The sequence below is a fragment of the Cibotium barometz genome, chromosome 49 (genome assembly GCF_041138505.1).
Source record: "Cibotium barometz isolate CiBa-2024 chromosome 49, ASM4113850v1, whole genome shotgun sequence".
NCBI classification, from domain to species: Eukaryota; Viridiplantae; Streptophyta; class Polypodiopsida; order Cyatheales; family Cibotiaceae; genus Cibotium; species Cibotium barometz.
This window is the reverse complement of record NC_141094.1, coordinates 1,294,758-1,313,498: the sequence shown is the minus strand read 5'-3', so window position 1 is coordinate 1,313,498 and position 18,741 is coordinate 1,294,758. Positions and strand designations below refer to the sequence as shown.

Sequence of the window (18,741 nt, the reverse complement as noted above, 5' to 3'; positions counted from 1 at the left end):
AGCTTTGTGATGCATGGGGATCAACTAAGGGATTTGGCACTAGGTGATGATCTTGATGTAGGGCAAGATCTTATCTTTGACATGTATGTATGCATTCAAATCAAGATAGAATTTAAAATGATTTTCGGTGATCTTTATGGCATATGGTTAATGGTTTGTGTGCATTTTCAAGAGTGCCATCGGAGGATCTGGTGAAGAGAAAGGGTAGACCATGGCGGGGCGGTTGTCAGAGAGGTCAGCGGCTTAGCAAATACATCGTCTCCGTCTTCAGTCATCCTGGGGACACGATTTTGGATTTGTTTGCTGGCACTCGAACTCTTGGGCTAGTGGCAGCATTTATGGATCGCAATGTCATAATGTTAGACAAGGATGAGCGGATCTATGATCACCTGTTAGAACCATACTCAGCAAAGGTATGCATGTTGAAAAGATAAATATGTTAGTAGAGAATAATTTTGTATTGATAAAGCTTATTTTCTTTTCTTTGTGTCTCTTGCAGTTATGAGGATCACATGTCTACATCAGAATGCCATTAGAGATAGTCTTTTTTTTAATTGAGACAATCATTTTTTTGGGACTATTGGAAGTAATGTTTTGATGGATGTTATGCTTCTGAATGTTTTTTACAATAGCATGTAGCTGATTGTTGGACAATTTTTATTTGGATTATAAAATTTTTAAATCCTATGGTTATGGTTTCTAAAGAGTATTATATTGTTGTGTCAGTGGTATGGCTATTAAAATTGGTGTGCATCTTAATGGCTTGATTTCTATGCTCTCTGCTCGCTGTGGTTTCCATGTGGTTGCAAACAATAGTTTGTTTCTATTAGTAGCTCAATGACCAATTCAACGTCTTTTTAGCGAGCCAAGTAGTATGAGTTTTGTAGTGATTTTTTATATCCACACCATTCATTTGAAAATGCTTTATTTGCAATAGTCATTTTTAAACTTTTTTAGTCTTCTTTGTTCTGTTCATTATAGAGTTGCACTATGGTTTCACTCTTCTCTTTAACATTACATGCTCGCTTAACATCATACCATGCCCCTACTTGCTCACTTTCACAAGGACTTTATTTCTACTCACTGCTCTGTGCTCACTGCTCTTGGCTCGCTAAATAGACGCACCTGTATTTCTTCAAAAATCTGTTAAGGATTATTCAAAGTTGACTGTACCTTTTACCAATCTTCTTAAAGGAAAAAATAGAAAGTCTAATTCTCCAATTGGTTGGAATGATAAGCTACAAGAAGAGGCTTTCGAAATTTTGAAAAATAAAGTTCAAGATGCTTCTGTGTTAGCTTTGCCAAATCCTAGCAGACCTTTTTTGGCAGGAAGTTTTCAAGAAATTGGAAACAACTTTAAGTTTGAGTTCCTCAGATCATCCGCAGTCTGATGGGCAAACAGAGCGGGTGAATCAGGTTGTAGAGGATATGCTTCATGCATATGTCTTTGGAAAACCATCAAATTGAGAAAAGTATCTTCCACTGATGGAATTTGCCTATAACAGTTCTAAACATATGACTACAGGTTTTAGTCCGTTCATGCTTATGTATGGGGATCAACCCAGGGCACCTATTGATGTCAGTCTTAAGGACATTGAGCTTGATGCATCGAGGGATTTCTTGCATGATATGCAAGAAATGCTGATCAAAGCTTGGGATTCTATCAGGAGTGCTCAGGATAGAGCACGGTTTTATGCTGATAAAGGACGCTCGTCTCGGTCTTTTGAACCAGGAGCGTTGGTTTATTTAAAAGTTCCTAAAGACTCTCAAACTTCAATGGGAAAATGCTCAAAATTATCTCCTAGATATTGTGGTCCATTTCGAGTTATACGTCGAATTGGCACGGTTGTGTTTGAACTAAAACTGCCTCCACATGTTAAAGTTCATCTAGTCTTTCATGTCGATAGATTGAAAGAGAAGCTGGGAGGTGAGGATAACACAGTTACTCCTCAAAAACTCGTTGAAGTCGAAGATTTATCTTATGTTCCACACGAACCTAAGAAGGTACTTGAATTCAGGGAAAAGAAACTTCGTAGTCGAGGTTAAAATTTTATGGAAAGATAGGGAAAGGATTCGACTTGGGAGTCGGTTGAAAATGTTCAGCGCAGATTTCCTTCTTTTCATTGCAAGAGTGCAATGTTTTGAGAGAGAGGGGAAGTATGTTATATGCACATTATATGTGCATATACTAGGAGGCTAACCCACATTAGGCTTGTGAGCATGGGAGCATGGGAACAAGCTCTAGTGGAGCAAGGGTTAGGAATAACCTTAAGGGTTAAGGTTAGGGTCAGGCATCCACCAAGGGTCACACATGGGAAATGGAGAGTCAAGAGTCACTTGAGGGCCCTCCTATATAATAGGGGCATGGAGCACACTCAAGGGATGTTCTCTTGTGTAGAGGATTGTATCTACATTCTTGCCATTTCACTATAGAGCTGAGTGATGTTGTATTGGAGTCATACCTCTTGGTGGTATGGGACACCAAGGTTAAGGTATGTGGTACTCCATTATTTTTCATGTGTGCAACCCTTGGGCTCGGGGGTGGTAGAGTTTATGCCTGATTTATGCATGTTTATGCATGTTTATGCATGTTGATTATCTAGAGATATCTTAGGGTTTTAACAAGAACTTCAAGGCCGGATTATCATTGGAAAAGAGTGGATTCATGCCACTCACTACCAAATTGATTGGCACAAAGAAAAGGCCATCATGATAGTAAATGGCAAACAAGCCATTGTCCTCTTGTGTCCCTAAGAGGACATCCCACACACACCCTCACCCTCAACTGCCCTTCCCTCCCATGCCCCATCCTCATAACTGGGGAAGTTTCCCTTATTCCCCCACCCCATGCCTCCCCAAGGCCGATCGAAAGGGCACTATTGACACCCTCCAATAATGACAATCAAGCCTCGTCGTCGTCATCATTCAATAATTCCTCGCAACTCTACATCCTCAACCAGTCACACCGTAAGCACCCCGGCCTCTTACCTTTATCAAGAATCAATTGTGGGTGCCCAAGAATCTCCTCACAACTCAAGAATTCTATGATCGCTACTTAAAACTCTGGCTCCCAAAACGGCCATCGCTGAAACCCAAGTGTAAGAAGAAAACTAAGCCAACAAAAACCAACCCCATGCCAGAGCTTCAACGTTGGCTAGTCCCCGACTGCCTACTCAGAGAACAAGGCTACTATAAAGGCAACACTCACCTTTGGTTACCCAAGAATGCCGCATGTGCTCATCCACCAAAACAACTCCCCAAGAAGCTACGATGCAAAAGGCCCACGGCCATAGGTTAGGCAAACCCCAAGCACATCGAAGCCAACAACGATGTTGGTTTCCTACCAACATGCTCAAAGCTCAAGGCTTCCATGAAGGAAACACACACCTGTGGCTCCCAAAGCCCCACAATCAAAAACCTATCCTCAGGATCGACAACCTAATCGTAGCTCAAAGCTTGACAAAAAACCAAGAAGCCTCCTCAATCATGGGCCTTCATCACTCAAGAATGATGGGTGTCCAAACGTCTCTTGGATGCCCAAGGCTTCCATGATGGTAACTCCATCATTTGGATCCCAAGCCATACCCTTTAGTTAGCCCAAACCACACCAACCAAGCCAGTACCTATCTAATCGACGCAGATGGTTTGGCAACCAACGGGCAAGCAAGTCCCCCCTTCATCAACTAAATCCTAAGAACCTGCCCACACCCAACCCATGGGTACTCAAAAGCTCGATTTTCCCATCCCTTTTAACCAAAGGAGCCTCATCCATGACGCTCCACCTCTCGTCCCTCAACTTCGTTCACCAAACCAAGGGATAGTGCTACAAATGTCAAAGCTTATCCAACCACTCAAAGATAAACTCAAGGATATGCTTACAAATCTAGCCAAATGGGCTAATCAATACAAAACCCTCTTTAGGATTGCTTACCAATAAGTGCATGTAAGTCCTCACCCCCATGAGGACTTACATGAGGACCCCAAAAAAAAGAGAGTCTCTAGTGGGGTCCTCACCCCCATGAGGACCCCAAAAAAAGAGAGTCTCTAGGTGATTAGAAATATCTAGGTGCTTAGGACCAAGGGCACACCTTTTGCCCTCGCATATAAACAACACTTGAAATTCTCACTGGGCTCTGTTGTATGCGCACACACTATGCAAAGCCTCAGCATAAATCGACAACCATCCAAGTATATCTCTATATGGGGGAACCATGGTGGTGGGCGCAAGCCTAGTCAATGGTACGACCATCTCCTGGATCTTCTTAATCACCCCCGCTTCACCCAATAACTGTGCTTCATGCCTAATCCATCCTACCCATAACTTCTTCTTATTCTCAACACATCTCTGGATCCTTGCCAATCAACTAACTCTTATCAACACAAGATCCTAGTTCCATGAGCTACAATGAAAGAAGAAGACAAAACACAAAACAAAAAAGAAAGAACACTGCATCTCGATAACTCAACACCCACGGGAGCCAAGATACTCCTCAGGGTGTCTTGATGAAGATGCTAGAGCTGCATGTACATCGCCATTGAAATACAACATCTTAGAGAATAAGCAGTTTCCATGCAAGTTACCTCCTTGTCCCTCTACAATCAACCCCTCGCCCACTTACTTAGCACCATTGTTTCACTAACCCCTCCTTAATACCACCACCTACCACTTGGATATTGGTCATTAAGTATTCCGTGCTAGTTAACCAAGTACTTAACTGCTCTCAAGAGGATTTCCAGCCGTAAAGACAACAAAAAAAAGAGAGTCAATTGGGCACATCCAAGAAAGCGGATTCATAAGAGCCCATATGACTAGCCAGATACTTACTCGTCGCGTGAGCACTCCACTAACTTCTTTCCATCTTACTAATTCCCCCAACCCCTCTTATTTCTAGAGAGACAGGAGAACCAACCAAGTGCAACACTTCCCAGTGTCCCTCGACAAACTCTTACCGATCATCACAAGGACACGATCGAGTTTAGGAAGGGGAGTATGTTAACCACATATTTGTTAACACATTCCTACGACAACTATGTCTGCACACTTATGTAATCGATGTGTGTACTATATTGTAAATCCCATCATTTGATGAGGGAAAGTCCCCAAAGACACTCCCAAGTATTGAGCTTCTCGAAGGACAGATAAGAGGAGCTTGGTCAATTGGCCAAACCATAGAGAAAAGCCTTGTAACTATGTTTTGGGAGCCTCGGGCCACTTACTCTCGGGCGGCCTAGTGGGAAAAGTCTTGGAACTGTAAAAGCCAATTTCTCTTGTTTGTAACTCATTCTCCCATTTGTGCAGTAGAAGTGGAGCATTCTCTCTCTCTCTCTCTCTCTCTCTCTCTCTCACACACACACACACACAACTCTAATCTAGCATGTGGAGTGCTTAGATTTAGGCTTTGGGAGTGATTAGTGCTAATCACTTGTTCTCTTGTGCTTCCCTCTTGCTTCTTCTCTCCGTCTTGCTTGAGTGATTAGGCTACCATAGTGATCTTCATGAGAGAGATTACACCACCTGTTGGATTAGCAACCGCCTCGGTATGACAACGAGTGCAGGAGGATGGTGGTGATGAGCAGCTACAATGGAGCTCTTGAGCATTGCTTGAGCTCAATGGATCGATAACTTCCCATGACATGTTAAGGTGAGCTTAACACCAATCATGGTGATAGAAATTGATAATTTAATAAAAAAAACATCTGGAATAGTTACTAGGAGTATTAAGGGAATAAAATAAACATTCATTGAACTTGTTTGGGTGAAGATCATTGTCATGGCTCACGATAATGATTCTTGACTCTGTAAGATCATATCAACTAATATCATAAATATCACCATCAGGACAAGTGCATAGGGGTAATTCTAAGGTCTCCTTGATACCAAGGGAACTAGTTGCAGCTAGGAATAAACAAAAATTTATCGTGATCACATCCATGGATTTTGATCTTCACGATCATGATTCTACAAGAATCTGGCAATTGTAGACCTAATAATTCCAAGTGTCTCCAAATCCATATTTTGGAGAGTTAAAACCATTTCATGCACTCCAGGTTGGGAAGGCTTGTGTGACGAAATTACCTCTAACGATAATGCATCTAACCAACCAGGATCCGCAAGCTTAAGGTCAGCTCACTCAGCCAGCACACAAAGGAGTGTGTTTGCTTTGCATAGGCTGAATTCTTTTAAATTATCAAGTAGTTAACAAGGAATTGGCAAGGGAGAAGGATACTCCTCCACCCTCCAACACTGTCTGGAGGGTTCATGGTCCTTGTTGCTTGCAAATGAAGATCAATACCAGGATGCAACAAAAACGATACTTAGGGCTCTTGAAAAGAGTTCCACTTTGTAGATGAATGTGGGAGAGGGTTTGATAATAATCCCACATGGGGACTTATGGGAGTCCTAGAATTTTTGTATAAAAGGTGGCTCATTTGAGAGCTTTATACACTTTGGGCTTAGTTCATGCAAGAGCTCCTTTGAGAGACCTACTCTCCCTCTTCTCCATAGAGGTGAAGACTTTTCTCTCACCCCATCTACATTATTGTATGAGGTAAATCTCTTCATTGAATCATTAGCAATGTCATGAGTCTTTCTCATCCTCTTCTCTAATCATTTTACTCTTATGCATGCTTTTAGTATTTCATTTTTGAGTACATGGATTGATTTGAAGCTTTCATGGAAGCTTGATGCTTGAATGTGTGCATGCTTGTAGGAAGATAGGAGTGGAGTGAGGTCTTTCTCTTTGCTTGAGTGCATAGTGATTGTATTCCTCTTGCTTGTATTTGTGAATGAAGGGGTGTGTAGGAATGAGGACAAGTTGAGCTTGTGTGTATGCTTAGTCTAGTGTCAAGTGATGGTAGCCATGAGCATTCTCTCCATTTGTGGATAAGCTCTTGTGCACCGGTACGGGTCGAATCCCTAGCTCCGACAGGGATGCAAATCCCATTGGATTGAGCTACACGTGGATCGTGCTACTCTTACTACAAGTGAGAGAGTTTTTCGTCTCTCCATTGGCGCCGCTGCCGGGGATCGAACCCGGGTCACCTGCGTGATAGGCGGGTATACTCACCACTATACTACAACGTCCAGATAACTCCTGATGGATATTTGGCGCGATACATGTCCACCATGCATTGACCCCGATAGTACTCGACCAGATCATCGCGGGGGTTATAGTGCTCCTCCATTTCAAACACATTCTAGGTATTTCTATGCTCCCTTAGGTGAAAGTTGCTGTGGGCATCACTTTGTCACATTATTCTATCAACAGCATCACCCATTTCCACATTGTCAAGAGTGTGCACGGCTTGTATTAGAAGAAGCTTCACATATTTGTTGGATATGCCGCTCTTACTTTAGACGATATGGCACGGCCTTAATGAAGCAAATTGTGGGAATTACTCCCCAACGCCATAATCTTCTTAATGTGAGAATACCAGAGAGGGGACCAAATCAACGAAGATTACCTGAGGAGGTACAAGCACAACAATGGAGGGATACAAGCTTAAATGACTTGCAACTACCAATCTTGCAAGCCCTCCTTCCCCAACCCTCCACATGTCAATATTGGATCAATATGAGTACCTACATTGCACAGTTCCAAAATCAAAACTGTCTGACTAACCTTTCCATAGAACCAATGCCATATTTCAGTGAGGAAGCACTCCTTCCTCTACCACCTTCTCCAGAGGCCGGTTTTTGTGAGGGGTTGTCTCTGCATCCTGAGGAAATTGATACCATCTTTCCAGCAGACGAGGACACGGACCCACCATCAGCGCAAGAGTAACTCAGTGACTCCACAATAAGAACGACAAGCCAGGGCACTTTTCTCCCATTGGGTTTTTTCCCCTCGGCTATATTCGGTGTTTGGCACCACTAACAAATTTTATTCTTTTGTTTTTTCTTTGTTTGTTAATAAAACTTTGTGCAGCGATCTCAGCTTAAGAAGAGCATCAAATACGCCCCTACAGTCCACCTATCGTGCACACAAATTAGGAAGGGGGGAGATATGCTATGCCTACAGGGATCAAGGAGAAGCAATCTGCACAAAATCAGCAATTATTCAAGGCAAACGAACAACATCAACAGGGCACTACAACAGGTGTATGCAAATCTTAATCTTTATTTCTTTAAGTGCTCTTATCTTTCGAATATATGGTTTGCATGTACACAATATTGGCTGGTTTGAGTTTTTGATTTGTAGTTAAAATATGGTGAGTGAATTCTAGAGTCTTAGAAGACTTAGTAAAAGATATGTCTATCCAAAGACAGTGTAGGATATATACCAAGGGAGTATGCCAAGTACTTATGTCTTCAAGGTATATTAGTTATCCCTAGTGGTAGTTATCTCTTAGATATGAGCTAGGTGCTACGAGTAATAAAAATTTATGAAAATATACCCTACAAAAATATATATATACAAAGTGAATTGCGACATGAAGTGTCTACTGCCATGCGAAGTGCTTGGTAGGACCTGGGGATGTCTCAGCACCTTGGGGCCGATGCCTTGGTTTCCATGGGGTGAACACTGATGTCTAAACACTTCAGAAGAAGAACTTTGAGGAATCTATCGCCTTGATAGATGTTGGTAGGACTCGGGGGTACACTATGGGCCCTCAAGACCGATGCCCTCATCTTCAAGGGGTACTCCTTAGGTCATAAAAGGAAAGAAAAAGGGTCTGTCGCCCTTGAGATACTTAGCGGTCTTTGGATTCTCTTGGCGGAGGTCTCTTGGCCATTGCTTGGGTCTCATGGGGATAGAAACTTAATCTTTATCACCTTCTACGCACATATCAAAAAAAAAAAAACAACAACAAGAGAGAGCTCCAATCACCTTTGCTCATATTTAGGAGTAGGTTTGCCACTTAGGAATAACTTAAGTACTGGTAGGACATTGAGACTGCGGTCATAACCGGCGGTGTACTAAGCACATTTGCCTTTGCATAGCATTATCTACCACTCCAGTCTCACTTTGACTCATCTCTACTCACCTATTTTAGTACTAATTAAAACTATAATCAGCCCTGCACTTGTATGCTCACGTGTGAAGTCATCATTGCTGATTTTTCTTTTCTTTTCTTTTCTTTTCAATAAAGGACTTTACTCGTATCAATGGTTTTTTTTGTTGCAGCTCTTGCTACTACCGCGCTCGAGGACGTGCGCAAAATAGGAAGGGGGGAGTGTTGCTTGCAAATGAAGATCAATACCAGGATGCAACAAAAACGATACTTAGGGCTCTTGAAAAGAGTTCCACTTTGTAGATGAATGTGGGAGAGGGTTTGATAATAATCCCACATGGGGACTTATGGGAGTTCTAGAATTTTTGTATAAAAGGTGGTTCATTTGAGAGCTTTATACACTTTGGGCTTAGTTCATGCAAGAGCTCCTTTGAGAGACCTACTCTCCCTCTTCTCCATAGAGGTGAAGACTTTTCTCTCACCCCATCTACATTATTGTATGAGGTAAATCTCTTCATTGAATCATTAGCAATGTCATGAGTCTTTCTCATCCTCTTCTCTAATCATTTTACTCTTATGCATGCTTTTAGTATTTCATTTTTGAGTACATGGATTGATTTGAAGCTTTCATGGAAGCTTGATGCTTGAATGTGTGCATGCTTGTAGGAAGATAGGAGTGGAGTGAGGTCTTTCTCTTTGCTTGAGTGCATAGTGATTGTATTCCTCTTGCTTGTATTTGTGAATGAAGGGGTGTGTAGGAATGAGGACAAGTTGAGCTTGTGTGTATGCTTAGTCTAGTGTCAAGTGATGGTAGCCATGAGCATTCTCTCCATTTGTGGATAAGCTCTTGTGCACCGGTACGGGTCGAATCCCTAGCTCCGACAGGGATACAAATCCCATTGGATTGAGCTACACGTGGATCGTGCTACTCTTACTACAAGTGAGAGAGTTTTCCGTCTCTCCAGTCCTAGCCTGAGGAATCCTAGGATATAGTTATGAACCTAAAAGAGAAACTCTACAGGCTGCCAAGGGATAGTTTGGAAAGAGAAGTAAGGATTAAAAGACCTAGAAGCACAGGGCAGCAAATGAGGGAGGAATTGTTACCAGGGGGAGCAATCCTTAACCCTCGGTACAACTTACTCTACGAATTTCAAGGGAAGGAGGAAATTAACAAACTCATTGCTATAGATTTCACTTACAAGATTGAGCACACGGATTGGGTATCACCGATTGTGATTATACCCAAGAAAAATCAATTGTGACTGTACCCAAGAAAAATAAGAATATTCTCTTTTTAAAGAAGGTAAATGTGACAACCCACCACAGAGATCATTACCCATTACCATACACGGAGCATGTTTTGGAAAGGATAAAGAGTGCGCAAAGACTTATAGTTTTTTGAACAAATTATCAAGATACAACCAAGCATTGCACCAGAGGACCAACATAAATCTACTTTCACCACCACACACGGGAATCCTTTACATACAAGGTCATGCCATTTTGGGCTGACCAACGCTCCTGTAGATAGGGCCTTGGGCTCATTGTAGAGATCTTTTGATCATTCATATCTTGGACACTTACATGTCTTCTTGGCTCCTTTTATGGAGATGGACTTTCATGGTCTAGGGCTCATGGCAAGCTTGATAGCCATCAACTTCCAAGTGGATTACTTCATCCTTTGCCAATTCCGGATGGGAAATGGACTCACATTTCTATGGAGTTAATTACAGTCTACCAAGAACAAAGCATGGATGGGATCAAATATTTGTGGTGGTGGATAGACTCACAAAATTAGCCCATTTCATTGCTTTAAAGATTACTTATGGGGCCTCTCACATTACCAAGGAATTCATAGAACATGTATTCAAGTTAACATAGTTTGTGACAAGGATACCATGTTCATGGATACTTTTTGGAGGACATTATATGAGATCTAGGGAACCCAAATCACTCCATCTACAACCTATCACCCTCAAAAAGATGGGAAAATGGAGTGCACAAACAAATGTCTTGAAGTGTATTTGAGACACTATTGTCACGATATGAAAACATCTTGGGATGAGTGGCTCTATCTTGCTGAATTTTATCACAATTCAAGCAAGCACTTGAGTATCGGGATGTCACCTTTCAAGGCTCTTTATGGGTATCAAGTACATGTGCCATTTATTTTCTTTCATGAGGACAAAATGGTTAATCCTTTGGCCAAGAAGAGTTGGAAAGTATGAGATCGTTTCTTCAACTTTGTAAGGACAATATGAAGAAGGCTCAAGATGTCATGAAGGCAAATGCGGATGAGCATAAGCGTAAGATGGAGTTTGAAGAAGGTGGCTATGTGCTATTGAAGCTTCCTAATAGCCTTCATAACATCCTCAAGGGATCTTCCAATCCAAAATTAGCTCATAGATATTATTTTCCATGCATGGTAGTCAAGAAGGTGGGTGACTTGGCTTACAAGCTTGATTTGCCTTCTTCTACAAGAATTCATGAATGTGTTTCATGTGTCCAACCTTAAGAGGTTTGTAGGTACTCTTCCATAAGATATTGAAGAGCTACCACTTATGGACAAACAAGGGGAGATCATATATGAGCCAGAAAGGATTGTGGACAAGAGGATAAGGGAGCTGAGGAATAGGAACATTGAAGAATTCCTTGTTAAAGTGGAAGTAATTGCCCATGGATGAGGCTACTTGGCAATCTTTGGTGGAGTATGTGCATATGCATGCTGTAATTTTTGGATAGTTTTGGTAAGGTCCATTGTGGGGGTCGATGCTCTACTCTAACAAGCTTCATTGGTCTCATAATGGAAGAATATGATGCAGGACATGATTGGCTAAGTGTATGCATCATTTGTAGCCTATTCCATGGAGTTTTCATGAAGAAACTTTCAAGGGATTTCATCTACAAACAAGGGTTGCCATAACATTCCCACACAAGGGTTGCCATAACATTCCCACACATATGCATTGGAGATGAAGACTTATGGACTTCCTTACATTTGGAGAGCATATTTGGGCCTTCACCACTTCCCATTGATTTCATTTGAGTCTATGATGAATTGTAGATATCTTGTATGATTTTGAGGACAAAAGCTTTGAGAAGGGATGGTTTGTAATGTAACAAAACTAAGGTCCAAAATATGTAAATAATGGGAAGGGATGGTTTGTAATGTAACAAAACTAAGGTCCAAAATATGTAAATAATGGGCCATGGGCAAGGCTACTATAAAGAGGACCTTGGGTTCATTGTAGAGATCTTTTGATCATTCATATCTTGGACACTTACATTTACTCTTGACTCCTTTCATGGAGATGGCCTTCCATGGTCTAGGACTCATGGCAAGCTTGACAGCCATGCTCATGGTGAGACGTTAAACCACTTAGGCCTCATGCACATACCTTCTTTGCTACATGTGCATGTGGATTTCTTCTCTTTTCAGAATAATCACATGGATTTCTCATATGTTTTTGATGCTCATCAAATGGATGCTAGATTTGGACGTTATGCATTGATTTCTTTGATATTTGGTCTAGATCCATTTCACAAGTAGACAAATGGTTACTCCCGACTTGTGAAGGAGCTAAGAAAATAGTCACTGATAGGGTTTTCTAATTCCATTTACCTTGAATAGAATCTTTTTCATACTCCTAGTTAATAAAAATGAATAATAATTTTTTCCCCAAAACTAAGTATCCTATTCTCAATATATGGATCCAATTAGATAGATTCTTCCTTTGGGATTTGACGCTACTTTGTGGGTAGATAGCTAAATGAAGCTAAGATGAATTATACCAACCGAGAGGGAAGGATTAGCCATGGTGTATATAATGAAATATTACAGACACTACCTGTTGGGCTAATAAGTTCATCTTCTTTGTGGACCATCAAGCTTTGTTGTATCTTGTCAGAGCAAACCTTACATGATGGGGTGAATTACCCACTAGTTGTTGCAATTGATGGAGTTTGTCTTTATTGTCATATTAGGGAAAGATTCACAACATGTATTAAGAGACCACATGTCAAGAATACCTAATGGAGAACCTACCACTAGTGTTGACGATGAACTACCAGATGCTGATTTATTCAAATTAGATCTGGTACCGAAGTGGAGTGAAGAAATCTCCAAGTATCTTGCCTATGGATTTCCACAAGATAAGCCATTGAATAAGGATAGGATGCAGCCACTTATTAAGTTGGCAACACCTTACCAATTAATAGCTAGTCAATTGTATAAGTTACACAAAGATCACGTGCTGAGACGGTGTGTCAGGGAGGATGAGTTCCTAACCACTTTAGAAGAAGCTCATAGTGGAATCAGTAGAAAATTAGCAGTCGAGGTAACTACTCGAAAAACCTTGCAAGCAGGGTTATGATGGCCAACTATGTTTGGTTGTGCCATGGAATCTCGTCAAACACAGTTTCAAATATCAACACTTTAACATTCCCCATGGGCAAGACATAATGCCTTTGGTCCTAATCATTTTATGTAACAATATAGGCTTTGTTGGACCCATTGTATGTAAGAAATAGGAAATAGACTTTGTTGGACCCATTAGCCTAGTTGTGCAACAAACACAAGCCCGATATATAATCATTGCCACCATCGACTATTTCACATAGTGGGCAGAAGGAGAAAGCCACACAAAGAGCAGATGCTTGTACAACTACTAAATTCCTATACGAGCATATTATATCAAGGTTTGGGTGTCCCATATAGCTAGTCTAGCTAAGGGTTCCCATTTTATTGATGAGATCATTGAACATCTTTTGACTAGATTTATGGTGGTGCATCGAAAGTCATCACCATATTACCCTCAAGCTAATAGGTAGGCAGAAATTACTAATAAATTCCTTTGTGGTATCCTGACCAAGGCTGTAGAAGCTAGTCACATAAGGTAACGAATGGGAGCATAAGCTAACAGCAGCAATGTGGGCCTATAGGACTTCCTATATGGTAGCCAAAGGACAAACTCCTTTTTGGCTTGCCTACTCTACATGATTGAGGCAATGATGACTATGGAATGTTTAGTGTCCAGCTTCAGGATAGAAATAAAAGGACCTCTTAGGAAGAATGCTCTAGGTGAGAGGTTGATTGAATTGAAAAAGTTGGATGAGACTAGATTAATTTCTCTACATGAGATGATAGTGGAGAAGCTCAAGCACAAACGAGGGTTTAACCAAAATCTAAAATCTAAAGAGCTACACAAGAAGGGGGCCTAATACTTGTTGGTTCTTCCAAGAGGAAAAAATTGAAGTATCGAGGGCTAGGGCCATTTAGAGTTGCGGAGCTCACCTCCTAAGGAGTAGCTCGCAATTGAGACCATTGGAGTTGAGACGCAAGGCTACATAAGTGGTAGAAAACTCAAAAAATACTATGGATGTTATGCAAAAAGAAACAAGAAAAACTAAAACAAGAAAGGCTCAAGAAGGAAGACAAAGAAGAGGCTAAAGCAAGGGAAACCAAAGCCAAAGAAAAACAAAATGGGATAACACTCCAAATAAACATGGTTGGCTACTCCAACCCTAATAAGGAAGAGGACCTTGAGATACAACCTCCTCAACTCAAAGTTAGACTTTCTCTAGAAGGGAAAACAACTAATCTTCTTACAATGATTGACTCGGGAGCAAGTCACAACTTACTCTCATACAAAACATAAGTGAAGCTCAAGAAACCAGAGTTGGAATCAACATCAACCAAAGTTAAAAGTGTGCATGTAAAAGAAATAGAGGTCTTGGAAAGTTTAAAGGTTAATTTTTCCACCAAAAATAACCCTTGGCCGTGTAAGGTTTTTGTCATGTCTACAAGTGCCTTAGAAGAGGAAATGTTTCTCCGGCGAAGTTGGATCTTAGCTATGGGCTCTGAAGTAAATTGGGAGCAAAAGACTACACACTTATCATCCAAGGGTTGTAGATGTGGAGTGCCTTAGAATTGAGCAACTATAATCTTAAATCTGAGCAACTGCATTCACCTAAAGTGTTATTATGTCTTCCTACACCAGAAGCTCCACAAATACTCTAGGGCAAAGAGGCCAATGTGTTAGGAAAAAGTAAGAATCACACCCCACAATGCACCTTTAATAATCAACAACCTCATATTCATCAATGTTGGGTACCCAAACTGCTATTAAAGGCATAGGGATACTATGAAGGGTACATAAAGATATGGCTCCCCAAACAACAAAGCCATGAAGGAAAGCCATTTGTGTAAAAACCTTGTCATCAACCAAACTACCACATCCAAACCAGCTACGAAGAATTGGAAAAGAAAAGGAAGAAAAAATGGGGTTCTGATAAAAAACACCATCCTTCCAAGACAAGTAACTAAGATGTGGGTGTCCAACAAGAAACCAAGTCGAAAACCTGAGCACACTAAGTCTGACCCCACAAGGTTGAAACATGTGGAAATGGTGATGGAAAACAATGCACACTAAAGATATGACTAGGAAGCCACAAGAACCTAAACAAACACCACAAGAGCCTTCCCAACTCAACATTACAGAGATGCCAATCAAATTGGGGTAAACTAGGTGAATTACACAATTCCTTGTCCCAAGGGCAAAGCTATCATATAGTAGACACACAAGAACACATGTCCAAAAAGGACATATTCACACAAGAACCTGCTACAAATTCTCTAAACTGGCTGATTCAATGGATGGAGCAAGAGTTGTTGTGCTCCACAGAAGAACTGTAGAGGTTAATACATGCACGTGAGTCAGCTGCTTTTGCATTTTGCCTCCACGAGCACAACTAGGTAGGAAATCATGATCCCTACTCCTTTTCTTATTTACTCTTGATTAATTCCTACACTATGCTAGTAAACTGGGTAAGGACATTAGGTTCAACTCGCGCAATCCTCTTTTTCCATCTTTTGTTTCAAAATCTCTCTTTCCATGGGATGCACATCATTCACTGTTCCCAAAACCCATGATTATGCAGTCTGCATAATCACAACCCTAACGAACGTGATTGTATTATCATGGCCCCACATAACATGTCAAAAATGAAAACTAACCCTTCTACAATGACATTCAAGGTGCTGATTTCCCTTCATAATTTAATGAAATTTATGTGCAGCCATGATTCTACAGTCTGCGGAATCACAGCGCGTGATTGCCACATCACCAATCACACCTCTTGAGCCACGTCACTAATCTCTTGAGCCACATCACCAATCACAGTGCCACATCACTAATCATATTTCTTGAGCCATGTCACCAGTCATGATACCACATCATCAATCAAAGGGAACCCATTTATATGACTTTATTGGCTACACAATGAAGAAACACATTGTATCATTACCGTGATTCTGCAGTCTGCGGAATCACGGCATATGATTGCCACATCACCAATTACAGTTGTTGAATCACAATTGTGATTGCCATGTAATTACGCCACTAGCCCGTGACTGCACGATCATGAAAATTTATTCTTCATGCACAAATCCAATCCTTCACCCTTTTTTAGTGCTAAAAAAGGGTAAAACATGAAGGTTGTCAAACCATGATTTTGTAGTCAGTTGAATCACGACTGTGAAAAGATACAGGGGAGAAGAGAGCTTGGGCTCTTGCAAAAGCACACACACACTCACATAAACCCTAGAAGAGAACACACAAGGTGAGAGGCTAAAAAATCTTCCTCTTCTTCACACAACAAAAGAGGTCTACAAGGAAGATAAAGTCAGTAACACACATAATAAAGTATATACAAGCAGTCCATAATGTGAACACACTAAGTGGAGTGGATAGGTGTGGACTAGTCGGTGTAGTCCAACTATATAATCTCTAGTGAAGATATGTCGGTGCTGCCAGACAGCTACAAAACCCGCCGGTGATGTAAATGTCAAATGATCATGCAGGCACCTCATGAGTGACAGCTCATGTTGAGCTTGACATCTCAGCACTCACCCTCAAGCTCAACTCCAACTCATGAACTCCAATCATATCTCAAAATCTGTGGAGCTTCTCAGCTCCCAAGGCCTTCGTGTTAAAGACGTCAACAACCTGATCCTGTGTGTTGACGTAGGCCAAGTCGATGTCACCTGCCAAGACTCTCTCCCTAATAAAGTGGTAATGTACCTCAATGTGTTTCATCCGCGCATGGAAAACTGGGTTCCTAGCCAACTGTATAATGCTAAGATTGTCACAATATATGATAACCTTTCTCTCCACATGCAAGCTTACGTAACCAAGCTACCTCACACGATGCCACTGTAGTTCCTCTGTACTCTGCCTTTGTACTCAACAAGGCAACTGTGGGCTACTTCTTGCTGCTCCATGTCATAGTAGCACTCCCCAATGAAAACATAAATCCATTGGTAGATCTCCTGTCTGAGATGCTACCTGCCCAATCTGCATCTGTGTACCCATATAGCTCCAATGGTATACTTGTTGCATAAAACAATGCATAATCAAGAGTGGCCCTCAAATACCGAAGTGTGCATCGCACACTGTCAAGATGTGGTTTGCACAAAACTTACATAAACTGGCTTTCTAAGCCAACAGTGCAAGTCAAATCTGGCCTGCTGATCGTGATATAGATCAAACTCCCCACAATGTACATGTACATAGTGGGATCCTCCAACACATAACTTGCATCCACACTAAGATTGCCATTTTGATCTAATGGCACCAACATTAACTTACAATCAATCATCCCATACTTAGACAACATGTCCAATACATAATGTCTCTGTGTGACAGCCAAATAGCATCAGGTGTGCGAATGACCTCAATTCCTAAAAAGTAGTGCAGATCTCCCAAATCCTTCATCTCAAACTTCCTTTTGAGAAGACTTTTCACATGCTCAATCTCATCTAAGCTGTCACCCCCCCAACAAATAAGATCATCTACATAGATGGTGTGATCACAATACCCTCATCACTCTTGCGCACATACAAAGAGTGATGTGCATCTGCCATATGAAAACCAATAGTGACAAGATATACTCAACAATCTTGTCATGCCGTGCTCGTGGAGCTTACTTCAGCCCATACAAAGCCTTACGAAGTGACAAGATACTTAGCAATCTTGTCATGCCATGCTCGTGGAGCTTACTTCAGCCTATACAAAGCCTTACGAAGCTTACATACATACTCCAGGTGACATGTATCCTCAAAACGAAGTGGCTGATCCATATACACTTCTTGCAAGTCACCATGCATGAACACATTTTTTACATCCATCTGATGTAAAAACTAGCCTTTAGCTATAGCAACCGCAATCACAACTCTTACAGTTGCCATCTTTGCAACCAAGGAAAATGTCTCCTTAATCAATCCCATGTGTCTGCGCATATCCTTTGGCTACCAATCTAGCCTTGTACCTGCTTATGCTACCATCATTGTCATGTTTCACCTTATACACCCACTTCTTACAACCAATACCTTTCTTGCCTTCAATGGCACCAAATCCCAAGTGTCATTTTCATACAATGCAAGCTTACATACATACTCCAGGTGACATGTATCCTCAAAACGAAGTGGCTGATCCATATGCACTTCTTGCAAGTCACCATGCATGAACACATTTTTTACATCCATCTGATGTAAAAACTAGCCTTTAGCTATAGCAACCGCAATCACAACTCTTACAGTTGCCATCTTTGCAACCAAGGAAAATGTCTCCTTAATCAATCCCATGTGTCTGCACATATCCTTTGGCTACCAATCTAGCCTTGTACCTGCTTATGCTACCATCACTGTCATGTTTCACCTTATACACCCACTTCTTACAACCAATACCTTTCTTGCCTTCAATGGCACCAAATCCCAAGTGTCATTTC

The 18,741-nt window shown here is 41.2% G+C and overlaps 1 long non-coding RNA gene and 1 other non-coding gene across 2 annotated transcripts; one reads left to right on the top strand and one right to left on the bottom strand.

Annotated features, from left to right (window-relative positions):
- The first annotated feature begins 143 nt into the window (after positions 1-143).
- Positions 144-646, top strand: LOC147610184 (uncharacterized). Its single transcript, XR_015264030.1, has 2 exons — positions 144-413; positions 500-646. It is a non-coding gene; the product is annotated as an uncharacterized LOC147610184 (long non-coding RNA).
- A 6,366-nt stretch (positions 647-7,012) lies between these two features.
- TRNAD-AUC (transfer RNA aspartic acid (anticodon AUC)) lies at positions 7,013-7,084 on the bottom strand. The gene has a single exon. It is a non-coding gene; the product is annotated as a tRNA-Asp (tRNA).
- Between the last annotated feature and the right edge of the window lie 11,657 nt (positions 7,085-18,741).